The 16,245-nt window shown below is 41.9% G+C and overlaps 1 protein-coding gene across 1 annotated transcript in view; it reads right to left on the reverse strand.

Moving 5' to 3' along the window:
• The window catches only part of NSMCE2 (NSE2 SUMO ligase component of SMC5/6 complex), a 254,036-nt gene that overhangs the window by 138,009 nt on the left and 99,782 nt on the right, over window positions 1-16,245 (reverse strand). The window lies entirely within an intron of this gene.

Below are 16,245 nucleotides of genomic sequence, written 5' to 3' on the forward strand. Positions count from 1 at the left end.
GCATTTTCTAGAACTGTGGAAATATATATATATATTAAAAAGTAGAAAAGTTTCTTATGGGTACGTCTTTCACCATCCTCTGATTCATCTGACTTGGAAAGCAAAACAAACACATTGCTGCATTCAAAGTATTGCACAAGATAATTCGCAAGAATGAGCTGTGTCCACAGTTCCTAGAAAAGGAGAGAGAGAAGAAAAAAATCCGCAGCAATGCAGGCAGTCAACTCGTTCTGTGTCAACTCTAGGCATCGTCCCAGGCCTAGCAGTAAAATGAGTCACTGTGAGTCACATCAAAGCTATTTTTGCTTTGAAAGTATTGCCAGGCACTGTGTTAATATTCAACCCGTGGTAAATTTAGCAATGGCAGGAAAAACAAGAGTTTCCATGGTTGCTCCCCAACAACATTTATGATGTTTGTGTGGAACTAATAAACTCGGAAGGTTAAGCCAAATTCATTAGAGACAAACACCCCCCACCCTTTTTTTTTTTAATTAGCAAACCCAAATCTTGGGACCTTGGTTTATGACTCATGCCGTTGCTACTTTTTTATGGCAAATAAATTGAAATAAAAAGCCATCTCATTCATTCGCAATCCATCAAGGGCTAAACGTTAAACCCCTGTTAAGAACATGTTTCTCCCTGTTCTTTTGGGATTGTGCCTCTTCCTTTTTCCTTTCCTTTCACTCCTGATTATTGAAGGAAAGAGGTTATCCAGCCAGAGTTGGAATCAGAAGCAATTAAGAGAACTATGTTTACCCACTGATCATTTGGGCTATCAGATATCAACTGGCTTCCATAAAACTGCTCTTACAGATGTGTGATTGTGTTGTAAACTTTGATTATTATGCGAAGATAGTGTTTGGGATTGAAAGCTTATCGTGTCTCTCACGCGAATTCAGTGCCAGTCATTCTGTAAAGGAAGCCAGCAGCAAGAGGAAGAGGATTCTGGATGCCAAGGTTAGATTTTATAAACAGAAGCGGTGGAAACGAGACACAGAGATGGAGGAATTCCAGCGAGAGAGAAAAAAAACGGAAGCAGCAACACATAAGTGAGCCTGCAAGCTCTAATCGTAATTCCATTTAGATCAGCTATGCTGAGTAAGTGTTTTGAGAGCTGAAGCCACAGTACACCAGAAGGGACTAGATTGGAGAAAGCTAATCCACAGACAGTAGATCAACTGATAAGTAAGAGGAGGAGAGACATCAAGAGAATGATCCAGCAGCTGGATAGACAATGTTGTGGGATAATGGATTCCACTCTACTGAAGGCTGAAAGAGAAACTGTTAAATTGCCAAGGCTTTAGAACAAGATAGTGTTTATTATAACCCTGCCTATTGTAATTACTTGGACAATCCCTGAAGTGTACAGGGGAGACGGTGAACCCTTCAAAGGCTGCAACTCACCTCTTCCCCCTCTGAGCATCATGGTAGTGAAGATTTGGCTACCATAGGACATTTTAGCCTGCCTGATTGGAAGCTCTTTCTCAAGCACACTTGTTGATTGCATTTGTGCAACACGCTTCACCAGGTTGCTGACTTAACCTACCTTCTGGAATTGCATAACACACTGAAATATGAATTAATAAAATAGGCTGGCCAGATAAGCCAATTCAAATCAGAATAGAGCTGGAATGGACCTTGGAGGTCTTCTATTCCAACCCCCTGCTCAAGCAGGAGACGCTATACCATTTCAGACAAATAGCTGCCCAATCTCTTCTTAAAAGCCTCCCATGATGGAGAACCCACAACTTCTGGAGGCAAGCTGTTCCACTGGTTAATTGTTCTCACTGTTAGGAAATTTCTCCTTAGTTCTAGGTTGCTTCTCTCCTTGATTGGTTTCCATCCATTGTTTCTTGTCCTGCCTTCAGGTGCTTTGGAGAATAATTTGATCCCTTATTCTTTGTGGCAGCCCCTCAAATATTGGAATGCTGCTATTATGTCCCCCCTAGTCCTTCTTTTCTCTAAACTAGCCATATCCAAATCCTGCAACCGTTCTTCATATTGTTTTAGTCTCAAGGCCCTTAATCATCTTAGATGCTCTTCTTTGCACTTTTTTTCCCCCCATAGTCCTTGACTTATGACCACAAACGGGACCAGAAGTTCCTTTGGTAAGCAAGGTGGTTGTTAAATGAATTATGGCTGATTTTATTACCTTTTTGCCATAGTTGTTAAGTGAATCCCTGCAATTGTTAAGTGAATCCTCTGGTCATTAAGCAAATCCAGCTTCTCTCATTGACTCTGGTTGGTCACAAATGGTAAATCACATAACTCCGGGATGCTGCAACCATCATAAATATTTGCCAACTGTCAATCACCCAAATATTGAATGTGTGACTGTGGCAGGGGTAGGTTTCAAAACTTTTTATTACCTATTCTGTGGGAGTGGCCTATTTTGTGGGCATGGCTTGGCAGTCATATGACTGGGTGGGCATGGCCAACTTGATGTCACTCACCAGGAAATGTCATGGATTGGGTAAAATATGGTGAAGCTTACTTAAAAACGCTCTTGCTTAGAACCAAAATTTTGGGCTCAATTGTAGTCATAAGTCAAGGACTATCTCTGCTTTCCTCTGCATGGGAGTCTTGTCCTAGTAAACACCTTCTCCTTTCTGGCAATTTTCCTCTGTGTTAGAGGCACCAAAATAATCTAGACAATGTAAGGTTTCCTGCTTTCTTTCTTTCTTTCTTTCTTTCTTTCTTTCTTTCTTTCTTTCTTTCTTTCTTTCTTTTCTTTCTTTCTTTCTGTGGGAAGCAACACCCCACCCCAAATAACTGCTGAATGTCACTTTGCAAACCTCCTTCCGAGCAGCTTTTCAATTTAAAGCAGGACTCCAAAGTTTGCAGCTTTAAGACTTGTGGACTTCAACTCCTAGAATTCCACCGCCAGGCATTCTCAGTTCCAATTTAAAGCGACAGCATTTGTTTTTCTCCTTTGCTGAATCTCCTGGCTGAAAAGTGAGTTTCCTTCTTTCTCTTTCTTTCTTTTTCTTTTTCTTTCTTTTTCCCTTCCCTTCCCTTTCCTACCTTCCTCCCCCACCCCCTCTCTCTTACTTTTTAAAGCTATTTTTTCCCTTGCCTAAACCGGCAGGGGGGAAAAACCTCTTTTTAAAAAACTACTAACCAAGCTTCTGACGGGAGAACAGGTTCGGAAACGTAGCCAAGCCACCATTACTACCGGTCCTATCCGGTACACCAGATTTTCACTAACTCTTCTGTACTAGGAGGAACCCACCTCTGGACCGTGGGGATGCTACAATGTGATAAGTGTGAGGATCAGTTGTAAGACACTGTTTTCAGTGCCATTGTAGCTTTGAACCATCTCTAAATAACTGGTTATAAGTCGAAGACTATCAGTACATTAAACTAAAACACATATACCCACAATATACACACATCTGATTAAATCTAATCAATCTTAGCATCTTATGCAAAGGCAATTGTTGGGCTTTTATTTAACACAAATAAGTAAGCTTATTTTTATGGACACACTAGCAGTTCTGGGTGTGGATATGAAGTTCCTTTTCAGCTTTTGTTTGTTTTTAGCCACTTGATGAAAAGAAGACTAAAGGCTGGCTGAGATAGTATCCATCTTTGCTGGTCGGCAGATCATAAGAAAACTGCAATGTTTGTGATCAACCCAGATTTCTCCATAAAGATGGTTCAAGATGAGATCTGGAAATGCTGCAATGTCACCACAGTTTGGCCTTGATTTTTTATGTGGGAAATTATTTTTTCACATTCCCAGTCCTACAAAAAGCACATTAGCAAATCAGACATCCTGTTCAGATTGGAATGCAAATATCATTGGGATTTCACATTCCTTCATATTTTGCAATGTAGCCTTTGGCTTTTAGAAAAGTACATATTTTTGGATAAAATATATTGAGAAATAAAGATTCTTTTGAGGAAAAATACAATGAAGAAAACATATTTTACTAGTAGCTCTGCAGATTTTTTTAAAAAAACTTTCAGATTTAGGCAACAAATTGGGTTTATAAAACTGATCTTCCCCAAACTGGTGTTCTTCAATGCCATTGTGGGCTAAGATTTCTGAAAGTCGAAATTCAACATATCCGAAAGTTTGCATAAAACAATATAGACTCATCTACCCCATAAGTTCCGTCCTGTATGATATATATCCTAGAAAATCTTAGTGTAGCCTTCAATTCCCATAGCCTTCTTTTGCAAGCCTAAATATTTGCATTAAAATAAATATATTTTCCAGGGCTTCAATTCCCTCCCCTATAACACCCACACTTTCTTTTCTTGTCTCTTATATGTCTCTTTGTATATTGTAAGTTCTCCAAACAAGAGATTTCTATGTCATGCCTGCAAGCCATCTTTTCTTTTTGAACTTTTTGCCACACTTTCTACTGTGAGAAAATGGGAGGGGGGATTATATGGAGTTGGGTGATATGTAGCCATAATAACTTTCTTCTTAGAAACTCAAGGTCATCCTTTGCTCTGCACCTGGCTGGAACTGGATGGGTAGACTCGGTCTTCGTGGCAGTGGAAGATTGGACCATGTGATAAATTGTGGATGTTGGGGCAGAAGCTTGAACTTTCAACTGGGTGGGAAAACCTGGAAGCTTTCAGATTTAGGTTTTCCCAGAGGTGTCAACATGGCTCTTTTAATAAATTGCAACTTTGAGGAACTTCTAGCCTTGGAATGTTATTTGTTTGAGAATGCCATTTGGAACCCTGAAATTCTACTCCTATGCTGTACTTAGTAGGGAAGCATGAAGGCTTAGTGGTTAAGACGCTGGACTTGTTGGTTGGAAAGCTAGCAGCCCAGTGTTGAAACCCGCGCACCATGTGATGGGGTGAGCTCCTGTCCTTGCCTCAGCTCCTGCTCACCTATCAGTTCGAAAGCACTACCTGTATAGAAGCAAACAACATTCTCCCAGCCATCTGCTACTTTCACAATGGCCAACAGAACAACATGTCTGAGCTGCTCCAAATTCAAAGGGGCTCTCTGCCAATAAGATATAGGATTCAGTCCCAAAAGCACCTAGCTAATTCGGATGGATTGCTCAAGAAATGCAAGCCAATACTGCTTCATGTTTGCCTATCCATGTTTTGAAACACACAGTGCTTGGCTGTTGCCAAAAATTAATGGTGCATTATCGATGTAGGTTTGAGGATCTTGAAACATCGATGGGAACAAGCTGCCCGAGTCCCTTGATTTCTGCTTGTTCAAAGGAAACATTTCAAATATGTTTGCTTCAGTAATATCCCACGGGTGTAGGGGTGGATATTAGAGAAAGGAGAAGAAAAAAAAAAACCCCGAAAGGTAATTATGTAGATAGATTACCAGAGCCACATTAGATTGCCAAACAATTACACATGATTATGACTGCCTGTTAAAGAAATGCTTTCTTCCTTTGCATTTTAATGCAAGGCTTTTATTCATCAGACTTAAGTTGCTGTAATTATTATTTGCAGCCTAGAGTGAGATAAAGTAATCAAGCTGCTATTACTTACTGCTCTTCTGACTGTGGGAAGAGGATTCCGACACAACCTCTGTTTACGAGTCCAGACACAACTTGTAAAAGTCAAAGACCGTCAACATTTTTCTCTCCCGCGGCTTTTCATCACCATGCAGATTTAAGGTGAATGACGGTGCTCATTCCCAGGAGATCCAGCTAAGGTTGACCCTCCGTGTTTTTATACCCAGTGGAAAAAAATATTTAATTGGGAGGGTTAGGGTTAGGGTTAGGGTGGAGCTCTCGGGTTGCCCGAAGGGCTTTGCAGGAAGAAACGCGGCTTGAGGCGCAATGACGGTCCTGGCTGTGGGGCGCACGCCTGGTAAAAGCCTCTCTTGGTTCCCTCCTCCTCCTCATTCCACAGTCTGTGCGACGCTGCCGCCGTAGGCCGAGAGCTGCCACCGACGCTGCTGCACAGCTGAGGGACGGAGAGCGCGAAAGCAGAGGCAGGGCGCCAAGCTTTGGTTAAGGCAGGCAAGGGAAACCGCGAGCCGAAAGGGAGTCTTGCTGGGAAGACGCGGCAGCAGGGCTTTAAAGGGCTCCCCTCTCCCCAGCCAGCCAGCCCATTCCTCCCCCCCGCCATCACTGTGTCCAACAGGCCAAGTTGCTGGGAGGAGAAAGTTTGGGCTGCAGAACAGAGTTTGAACTGCCGAGTGACGTGCGGTGAGCTTCATGGCCAGTGAGAATCCCGCTCTATGGCGGACGTGGCGCTGGGGCTTCGGCGGGGCTTTCGCGCTTGCCTCACCGGCCATGAAGCTCACCGCACATCACTGCTGTACATTAAGCATCTTGTAGACATATTGAGACTCCAGCTCCCATCAAACCTACTCGGCACTAGTTGTCTAATAGGCATGTAGAAAGGAGATTACTTAAGGAAGGCTGCTCTACAACCTAAATTGCATTTTATAATTGGCTGCAATATTATTAACAATCACATACAAAGCAGTGGATCTCGGCTATGCATAGCAGTGTTAAGAATAGCATACAACCTGTTAATCCTTAAGAAGTAAACCCGTGTCACGAATAGAAGTCTGTAACTCTTAAAACAACTGAAGGCTTATCATCAGTCAAATCCGAGAGAAATGAATCTTAAAAGGAGCATGGACTGCGCAAACAAATCGCAACTCATACAGCAGTCTCCTCATATGCGCATTAGTAATCCTAAAGATGGACGAAATTTCTGATGAGTGCAAGCAAGCCTGGTCACAAGATGTAATGATTTTGTAATACGACTCAATTGCACAAACAAATTACTTATACAATCAAGAATTATATGGGAACAGAATGATCTGATGAAGAGGGGGGGAAATGTTGCTGAATATCACCAAATCAGCTGCAGTTGCTTAATTGCTAAGCCCAGGCAACTGTAGCATTAAGCAGAAAGGAACCAAAAGTTTTCCTTTTCTGCAAAGATAATAACTAATTCGCAACACTGCTGGGCACACGGTTGGCACCCCCCCTGCTCTCCACAAGCAGTAAGTTCTAACTTCGGGCGGAGAGGGAGGGGGGAGAGAAAAAATACTGCTGGGTTGAATGTCTAGGGAAGAGTGAGAGCAATGAAGCAAATCTGAATAATTAGTCACTTGACTGGTCAAGGCAATTTTGTATTGCAAAACATTCCCTGAAGTGCTGAGTAAATTCTTAGGTGAGAAAAAACTGAGAAGTACACAGCAGAATTTATAAAAACCAACAGAATGACAGAGTTGGAAGGGACCTTGGAGGTCTTGGAAGGGTCTTGGAGGTCTTCTATACCTTTCAGACAAATGGTTGTGTAATCTCTTCTTAAAAACTTCCAGTGTTGGAGTACCCACATCTTCTGGAAGCAAGTTGTTCCACTGATTATGTTGTGGTCCGCCAGCGGCTAGCGGAGCTGGCAGCAGATTCGGAGAGTGAGGAAGTTGGGGAGGAACATGGGCCAGTCCTGGAGTCTGGGGAAGGCTCTGATGAGGGCTCTTGTGTCGGAGGCAGAGACGGAGCCAGAGCCATATGTCAGTTATCAGCTGCCTTCAAAGTCAGACATCAATGAGGCAGACGAACAGCTGGAGCCTGTCCCCAGTGTGCGCATGCACAGAGTTGCCAGACGAAGGGATCAGCTAAACAGGGGTCGACTTGGGAGTAAGGCCAAAGGTAGACAATGAATGGCCCCTCCCAGAGGAAATAAAAGAGGAGCGAAGGGGAGTAGAGTTTGCAAGAGACAATTAGCTCCTTGCCAAGTTTTGCAGATATCAGCCTGTCAGCTCCGCACGCCAGATAAGGTCTGTGACTGTAAATCCTCCCTTGAAAGTCTGGATGTGAATGAGCAGAATTCACAGTAAATTAATAAAAGTTTTTTTTTGTCAGGACAAGGAGTTTGCTTCATGCTCTCGGGAAGCCTCGGTCAGAACAGATTAATTGTTCTCACTGTCAGGAAATTTCTCCTTAAGTTGCTTCTCTGATTAGTTTCCATCCACTGTTTCTTGTCCTGCCCTCAGGTGCTTTGGAGAATAGTTTGACTCCCTCTTCTTTGTGGCAACCCCAGAGATATTGGAATGCTGCTATCATGTCTCCCCTAGTCCTGAGCCGAGGTGGCGCAGTGGTTAGAGTGCAGTACTGCAGGCCACTTCAGCTGACTGCTAACTGCAGTTTGGCGGTTCAAATCTCACCGGCTCAAAGGTTGACTCAACCTTCCATCCTTCCGAGGTGGGTAAAATGAGGACCCAGACTGTGGGGGCAATATGCTGACTCTGTAAACCACTTAGAGAGGGCTGAAAGCTCTATGAAGCGGTATATAAGTCTAACTGCTATTGCTATTGCTATTATTTTCATTATACTAGAGATTCCTAATTCCTGCAACCGTTCTTCATATGTTTTAGCCTCCAGTGCCAACTGGCTGCATCTACTTATGTTTCCTTGCTCTAAGGTGGGGCAGGATGAGGAAGACAGAGAATCACCTCCGATGCTCTGAATATTGCCTGGCTGTTTTGCCCCATTTTTGACATTTCTGGTAAGATGGTACCTAGCATGGTACAAGAATTTGCACTTCCTGCAAATGATTAGCAACATCTCCACTCAAATCAAATCTATCTTCAACAGTCATAGATCAGCAGAAATACAAGCGCAAGTAGTCCTTGACTTAACAACATTCATTTAGTGACCGAAGTTACAACAGCACTGAAAAAAGTGATTTAGGACAGTTTTCACACTTACGACCCTTACGGCATCCCCATGATCGAGATTCAGACACTTGACAACTGGTTCATATTGATGATGGTCACAATGTCCTGGGGTCATGTGATCCCCTTTTGCCACCTTCTGCCAATCAAAGTCAATGGGAAAGCCAGATTCACTTAACAACCGTGTTACTAATGTTAGCAACTGCAAAGATTCCCTTAACTGTTGCAAGAAAGGGGCAAAACTCACTTCAATGTCTCACTTAGCAACAGAATTGTTGGACTCAATTGGGGTCATAGGTCGAGGACTGTTTGTTTAATTTATTAACATAACTGATCCCGGAATAACTGTACAGGTAGCCTTGGGGCTGCATTGAATCTTGGAGATACATAGAGAATCCAACAAACTTCTCTAATGATGAGAAAGTAACATTTAAAGAAATGGGGGTAAGTTCCAACTCTCTTGTCAGCTGGAGAATGGTGTGGGGGCCACAAACCCCTTGGTAGAGGATAAATAGAAATAGAATCAAGGAAGCCATAAATTTTGGCTGGCTATAAAAGTGAGTAGTGGTCTATTGGTCCCAAATTCCAACCTTAATGTTTTATTTTAATTTTTATTTTCAAAAAAAAAAAAACCTTTATTAACATTTTAAAAGAACAATAAAATATAAGGGAGGGGGGAATATTTGGTCTTTGGCGCTCTCCGACCTTGGTTGTTTTTACTTAGGAAATTGTGACCACCCTAGACAAAAAAACACTAGAGAATTCCTGTAAGTCTGAACTCTGACAAGTTAGCTATCAACAGGCACATAGACATAAAGAGTATCTACATACTGTGCAAGAGAGACAATCAACAAGCCAAAAAGGAAACAAAGACCAAAACACCTCCCCTGCCAGCAATCAATACCCAGATAAGTAGAAATTAACACTAAGATTAACCTTGAACCAGCAATCAAAAAGTAAACAATACCCCAATCAAGGAATTGCCAAAAGAGCTAACAGTCAACAGCTATGCAGGTAGTCCTTGACTTACAACAGTTCGCTTAATGATCTTCAAAGTTGCAGTGGCGTTGACAAAAGAGATGTATGACCATTTTCCACACTTATGACCACTGCAGCATCCCTATGGTCATTTGATTTGTAGTGATTTACATTCAGATGCTTGACAAGTGACTCACATTTATGACGGTTGCAGTGTCCCGGGGTCATGTCATCCCCTTTTACAACCTCCTGATAGGCGAACTCAATGAGGAAGTCAGGTTCACTTAACAACTGTGTTACTCCCTTAACAACTGCAGTAATTCACTTAACAAATGTGGCAAGAAAAGTCGTAAAATGGGGCAAAACTCTCTTAACAAATTTCTCACTTCGTAACATGAATTTTGGGCTCAGTATTGTGGTCGCAGATTGAGGCCTAGGTTGAGGTCTACCTACCTGTACCAAGAAACCATCAAGAACACCCCCACCAACACAGACGGGGCAAGCCACTAGGATATAAACTGTGAGCAAACCCGACTCCTCACTAGCACTGACGATAGTACCTACTTTTCATAATGAAACATAGACAAGAAAACATCAATCTTCAGAGAGCCCCAAGGACCATTTACAACTTATCATAAAAGGAAAAAACAGAAGGAAAAAAATGCTATATAAAATGACAGAAAAGTACATAAAACAAATTATTAAAAACATGACCTTTGACTTTTTCCACTCCAGAAATAATAGTAAAATGCAACAACCTCTGAGTTTAAACAAATAATAGCAATTCGATAACTTTTAAAGTGCTAATAATTGTATATTATATTAAAAACAATTATATACAATAATCTAACTTATAATAACCGATTAACCATAAAAATTCATAATCATATATTTAACAATAAACAGGATTTCGCTAATGAAATCAGGTGTAATCGTCAAATCCCAAAGTCAAAGATATGTGCATTTTAGATGACTTTGGCTGGCTATCAAGTACAGGTGCTTTCTAAAAACATTGTGTGGGCTTCTCCCTTCAAATCTATTGTTTTAGTTATTTGCAGATTGATGCAGATTTAATCAATCAGTTAATAGTTAAAAGATTAAGCACTCTTTGATGTATAGATTAAGAACTTCTTAAAACGAATGACAACTTTATTCGTTATCATCATGATTGTCAGTCTTGCTGGCCTATTCCGGTGACTCAATCATGAATTTTAAATACTCTTTTTCTAATACCCATCTCAGCAGCTGACAGCAGCAAATTGACCTGTTCTGGGTGATGGAGGGAGTTAAGCAAAGTCATGCCTTGGACAGGAGATCACTAAGAAATCTTGAGGCTCTATACTAGAACAGGAAGTTTTTTAAAATTCCTTCAAATAGGTGGTGGCTAACCATTTTTGCATGGCTTTCAAGAGCTCTTCAACTATTTGTCCATGAAGTCACCAAGCTCCACTTCAAGATGACTCTCACCTTCCGATTTTCCCACCCTACCTCTTTCTCCATGAGCATTTAACAACAGCTGTTGCCCTAAGTTGGATCTTTTGAGCAAATATTTGACAGTTTTAAGAGTTAGATGTGTATGTATGTATGAGTGTTAATTACCTATATGCATGTTGGTATGTATTCCCCCTGAAGCTAAGGCAAAAACATTCCATTACAATTGCATGGTTATTGTTTTGCATACTATACCAGCATAACCCTTGTGGTTGTGAGAAAATGAAGACTGCCAAGCCGATATAGTATCAGTAAATGATCTATTTCCTAGCCAATGCCAGCTTCTTTTTCAAAAGTTTAGATTAAACTTGGTTGATTAATAGATTCTTAATTTAAGATTAAGTTCATTACATCTGAACTGTTGCAGAAGGTTGCAGTAGACTAGAATGAAATCATTCCTAAACTATTTTAAATTCCCAATATTGCACCAGGATTAATGGACTTCATGTGTAAAAGGAGACATTAAAAAAATCAAACTAACCAGGTGGAATTTGAATTTCAGGGCATTGAGTTCCTGGACAGCCCATACAACTCCTAAAATACTCACCAGAGTTATTTGTGTATTTCACTGAAGTTCAGGTTATTCATCAATAAAAATTGATGGAGGTCTTGCACATTAGTTAAGGACCAAGGTTGGGTAGAAACCTCAAATTAATTGAGAACTTAACTTAAAAATAGTGCTAGGAGTTCTGTGGCCCTCCCCATCAAAGAACTACATTTCCCAGAATTCTCTATCCCATTGCTTGCTCCTGGGGAGGAAAGCTATGGCAAATCTCGACAGCATACTAAAAAGCAGAGACATCACCCTGGCAACAAAAGTGCGTATAGTCAAGGCTGTGGTTTTCCCAGTTGCAATGTAGGGCTGTGAAAGTTGGACCATAAGAAAGGCTGAGCACCAAAGAATGGAGGCCTTTGAACTATGGTGCTGGAGAAGACTCCTGCGAGTCCCTTGGACTGCAAGGCGATCAAACTGATCAGTCCTAGAGGAGATCAACCCTGACTGCTCTTTAGAAGGCCAGATCCTGAAGATGAAACTCAAATACTTTGGCCACCTACTGAGGAGGAAGGACTCCCTGGAGAAGAGCCTAATGCTGGGAAAAACTGAGGGCAAAAGAAGAAGGGGACGACAGAGAATGAGGTGGCTGGATGGAGTCACTGAAGTAGAAAGCGTGAGCGTAAATGGACTCCAGAGGATGGTAGAGGACAGGAAGGCGTGGAGGAACATTGTCCATGGGGTCGCGATGGGTCAGACATGACTTTGCAACTAACAACAACCTTTTATAAAAAGGACATTGACATTTCAAGTGCTCTGCCCATCTCTTCATTACAAAGCAAAGATTATGTCCCTCAACCATTCTTCTCTAACCCACAGTGGCTCACTCTTGGGCATAAGGCATGTTGCAATGTCCTAATAATATATTTTATATGACAGGGGAACAAAGCTTTGAGAGCAGGTGAGTTCTCCTTTGCTGAAGATACATTAGGACAATGGTCCCAATTTTTCCAGATTGGCAGACTGATGGGGAAGGAAAGGGGGTGATTCTGTGTGAGTGGCAGGCACGTGCGCAGTTCCATTGGCACAATGAAGCTTCATAGGCAAGCGTGCACACTTGTGTAAATTGAGCTTCGCGCGCAAGCACACATCCCCCGCTGCTCATGCAAGGGAAGCTGTGCGCTCACCTGCCCCTTAAGCAGCCCAGTTCTGTGTTCTGTGAGGAGTTCTGTGTTAGCACATTATATCAGCATTCTTACCTGCAGACTTTGCACGAGCTTCTCTTGCCAAGGAAGTATATTGTTAAGAGCGCTTTCTTTTCTTTGCCGAGAACAGAAATCTAGTCTGTAATTCATAATTGCTCATTTCCTCTCCCAACAAAGTATTTTAATACAATTATTATACCAAGCTGGAGGCAGCCATGTCTTGGCTGATCTCAGAATGCTAAGCAGGATCAGGCATTAATGTTGAGAAGGGGGCAACCAGCAAATAGAAAGTAGAGCAGAGCAGAGCAGAATAACAGAGTTGGAAGGGACCTTGGAGGTCTTCTAGTCCAACCCCCTGTATAGGCAAGAAACCCTACACCACTTCCGATACTTAATGGTTACCTAATCTCTTTTTAAAAAGTTTCAGTGTTGGAGCATTTACAACTCCTAGAGGCAAGTTGTTCCACTGATTAATTATCAGAGACTTTTTCCTTAGTTGCTTCTCTCCTTGATTAGTTCCCACCCCTTACTTCTTGTTCTACCCTCAGGTGCTTTGGAGAATAGCTTGTGGCAGCCCCTGAGATAAAAGGGCTTTTATACTGAGAATCTCAACATTTGAAAATCTGCAATAGTAAAACTTCTGTATCCTTAGCAAGATAATCCCATGAGTTTATCAATGTATCAAAAGGAGTTGACTCAAGAGAAACTTGTCCTTTGATTTTCCTTTGAAATCCACAGTATCCCAGTGCCTGGAGAACTTAGATGCCTTACTCCAAAAATCTTCGAAAGGTTTTCCATATTAGCCTACCCAAGGTTACCTATCCACAAGTATCTGTCTACTTTATGAAAACATGTTCTAGAGAAGCAGTTTCCAGACACTTCCTTCATGCAAACCATTGCCTCATCACCCCAAGCTTTGGTAGGTCACAGTAAGCCAAGAATTAGCCTCAAGAGTCTGAAAGAAGTGAACTCCCACACCAGTTTTAAAAGTGCTTGTGGAACACCAAAATTAAATGCATCTTATTTTTTTCCAAAATCAATTGGATATGAACTGGTTCCATAGATAGGCCCTCTGGTTTCTTCCTTGCATTCTGCAAACTGGAAATGCAACCTGTGTCATTCCCAATAGCACTGTGGCTGTGGATGCCTGGAAGAAATTTGGAAAACAAGCTGTCCAAGGATCCCAGTTTTCCCACAGCAGCCCCAAAATGACTGAATTGAGCCATAGGGATTTTAATATGCTGTGGTGTTGCAGGGCTTATGTATACAAGCTGTAGACCTGGGAACAGACACAGTAAGCATTTTCTAACAATACACTTCCATGATTATAGCAAAGGTCTCTTCAGAGTTGCAACACAGCCTGGATTGTGAAATTGGAGCAATTTTGTTAAGAGTGACAAAACAAAAACAGCTTACCTAATCAGTTTAGAAAGATCATATCAAAACGAGAATGTAACATACGTATATATATATTTTTTAAAAGCTTACCTTCAAATATTAAAAAAAGTTATGAAGCAAGAGTTTCCTTACATAATTGTACAAATAAAACCAGCACCATGAGACTAAATAAAAATCATTTCTTTACTACTAGGACACCTTCCTTGGAGCCTAGTAAAAGGAATGAAAATCATGGCTTCATCCTCCCATTGTCCTCTTTTGTGTTGTAAAACAATTTGCTAGTAAATTAAAAGGAAAATGTTGAATCTGTTTAAATGTACACATTAATTGGAAACAGAGTATAACAGGAATCGTTCTGGCTTCCGTTCAGTTTGACAATAGAGAATTTGCTCTCAAAATTCTTTCAAAAGAGAAGAGAATGTTGGTGAAAATCTCATGAGGTGTTGCCTGCTCACACTCATTTACTAACGAGAAAGTTGTTTGTGTCTTTGGGCCTTAAGACCTTTTGGATTCTATACAAGAATTTTTGCAGGCCCCTAGAGCTTTAAAATTAATTTAATGCTTTAATTCAATCCCAAAGATGGGTTAATTCAATCCCATTCAAAGCATCAGGAGAAAACTCCTTCTGGGAGGTTCTTTTTGAGTTGGTCACTAATATGGAGGAATCCTGTCCTTGAGAAATTATTAGATTTTGTTTCCTTCCCAAGAAAGAATCCAGAGAAATCATCCCTCACACATTTGATGGAGAATTTCCAAAAGGCCAGTTGTTAAAATGGATGGGAGCAAAAAGACCAGAAAAAAAACTCTATGCACTTTTTCTTCACAACATTCTAGCTAAGAATACCGTTTGCCTTTCTTCCTCTTCCAAAGCCAAGAGGTAATTTGGAATGGGAGGGCTGAGCAAAAATGTATGTGCTACTTGTTTTAGAACAGATGAAGAGCAGTGGTTTCTCTACCTCTGACTACTGCAGGGCACATGGATTGCCCTTGAAAAGTACCCAGAAACTTTAATTAGTTCAAAATGTGATGCCCTGCATGGTTTTGTGCAAGTCTGGATTTGCACATTTGTTACTTCTCCTGCAGATTTGCTTCCGGCTCCAATTTCATCTTTTTAAACCTTACATGACTTGGGACCAGGTTATTTTAAGGACCGTCTTTTCCTCATTTACATCGACCCAACCCACCAGAGCAGGGAGGCAGGGTCCCCTCTCTTATGGGGGTTCGTCTAGTGCAGCAGTCACCAACTGGTGGTCCATGGACACCTGGTGGTCCGCAAGAAAATTTTGGTGGTCCACAGAAAAAATATTTCCATTTTCTATATTGCACTAAATCAGGAGTCCTCAAACTAGGGCCAGATACATGCAATGAATGCTTGTGTTGCTGCAGAGAGTCTCCCCCTTTGGGGTCTTTTTGTGTGGGTCGGAGGGGGCAGATATTCTGATTTGGGGTCTGCTTCAGCCTCCTTGTGCAAGGCTTTTGGCAAAGGCTGGAGGGAAGCGCCGCTGGTGGCAAAGAGCTGGAGGGCCTTGTTCCAGTGGGACTGCATCATGGCCTGAAACTGGCTGACCATCTCATCCCACTGAGCCTCCAGGCACTGGTACCTGGCCTCGCACTCCCATAGGTCTTCCCTCTGCTAGAAAAGCCTATGCTCGTAGTCCTCAGTGAGATGCCTCTGCTGAGCCATCTTCTCGGTCAAATCCAATTTGAACTGAGCTGTTTTGCCAACTCTTTCTCATGGTGGCTGCTTAGCTCCAGCAACTGCTTACTGTTAAGGCCCTAAGGAGCCGGGGCAGAGAGGCAAGGAGTGGCGAGTAGTGGCTGCCAAGGCGCCCCTCAACGTGAGTGACATCAAATTGGCCACACCCACCCAGTCACATGGCTACCTTGCCATACCCACCCACCCAGTCATTAGGCAGATCATATTAGTGGTCCACAGGATTTAAAATGATGAATTTAGTGGTCCCTGAGGGCCAAAAGGTTGGTGACCCCTAATCTAGTGCAAAAGAAGAAGAAGGACCTTTTCCATGATGGAACCTGTGGAA

Source organism: Thamnophis sirtalis, unplaced genomic scaffold (genome assembly GCF_051295495.1).
Source record: "Thamnophis sirtalis isolate CommonGarterSnake01/CBP01778 unplaced genomic scaffold, rThaSir2_p1.2 scaffold_2, whole genome shotgun sequence".
In the NCBI taxonomy this organism is placed as follows: Eukaryota; Metazoa; Chordata; class Lepidosauria; order Squamata; family Natricidae; genus Thamnophis; species Thamnophis sirtalis.